Genomic DNA, 1,444 nt, shown 5'->3' with positions numbered 1-1,444 from the left:
ATTAATTATTATATATTATATATATTTATAAATTAGTTAATAAATTTTTATTATTTAAGCTAATTAAATACTAATTCTATGACTTTTAATTTTAATTAACATATATAATATATAAAATATTTTTTTAATATTTTTATGCTATGCTGCATCACACGGGTCAATGCACTAATTTTATTTAATTTTGTGGTAAAAAGACGAAGAAGCACAAAAAAATACATGTTCTTCGGTTTCAAATTTCTGATGATGCACTTCAAAAGATGCCTGACTTTTAGGGCCAAGTAAATTAAATAATTTTTTTAGTATTCATTGAAGTTAGTATACTGTAAAGTTAGAAACTAAAGTTTATTCGATTTTGCATTATTTGGTGAGACCTAAATAGAATAGAAGTTATTGATATAAGGATTAATAATCCTTCACTTGCTACTTACAAATTGGACGATAATCCTTATTTTTTGTGTTCAATCTTATGGTTACCTTGGTCTGTACTGTACTCTTTGTCCAGAAAGATGTGCCGAAGAAAATTGGATATATTGATAAAGACTTTGTTATTCAAATAAAAGGATGTATTGTCTATGGGATGAATTCTGGGGAGGAGTTGATTTGCACTGATTGCTTGTTTGAGAACCAACTGGATGATGATCTTAAACCAGAAGAAACAATGGCATTAATAGGTAAGCAAGACTTTCCTAAGCTGTAAGAGATAAGCAGTTTCTTCATCATTAATTTTATCTTAGGACAAGACACATGCATACATAATTAAGAAGAAGAATGTTGGTAGAGTTTTGTGACGAGGCATTGCGATTAAAAATGATGAAGCAGCTTCAATTTCACTTTGGCTCTATAGGGTATTTATAGGTGCTAAGTATAGTTGTTAGAATCAAATTGATCATCGAACCGATAAGGTTACTAAGGACTTGTTTGGGTGAGCTTATAAGAAAAGATCTTTTTTCAAGTTATCTTTTTTAAAAGATCTTATAGAGAAGTAAAAGTAATTTTATGTTTGGATATCTCATGTAAAAAGGTCTTTTTATCTATCAATTATATTTGGGTATAACAATATAAAAGTACTTTTTTGTTTATTTATTATATGAAAAACATCTTTTTTTTAGGAAAAAAGATCTTTTAAAAAAAGATGTAAATTACAGCTTCTCAAAAAAGATCTTTTTTTTTTATTTTACTAGTGCTTTTACTTTTACTACTAGAAATTTGCCAAACACATTAAAAAATAAAAAGATCTTTTTTTATTGAAAAAAAATCTTTTTTTAACAAAATAATGGCGCCCAAACATGCACTAAGTCATTGAATTAACTGGTTAAACCGATAGAACCGATTTTATATAAATAAAAAATATAAAATAATCAAAAATCTAAAATTAAAATTTAAAATATATATCTTTACTAATATTTTAAAAATATTCAAATTTCAACAAATTATAATTAACACA

Source organism: Arachis duranensis, chromosome 1 (genome assembly GCF_000817695.3).
Source record: "Arachis duranensis cultivar V14167 chromosome 1, aradu.V14167.gnm2.J7QH, whole genome shotgun sequence".
NCBI classification, from domain to species: Eukaryota; Viridiplantae; Streptophyta; class Magnoliopsida; order Fabales; family Fabaceae; genus Arachis; species Arachis duranensis.
Note: the sequence above shows the minus strand (reverse complement) of the source record.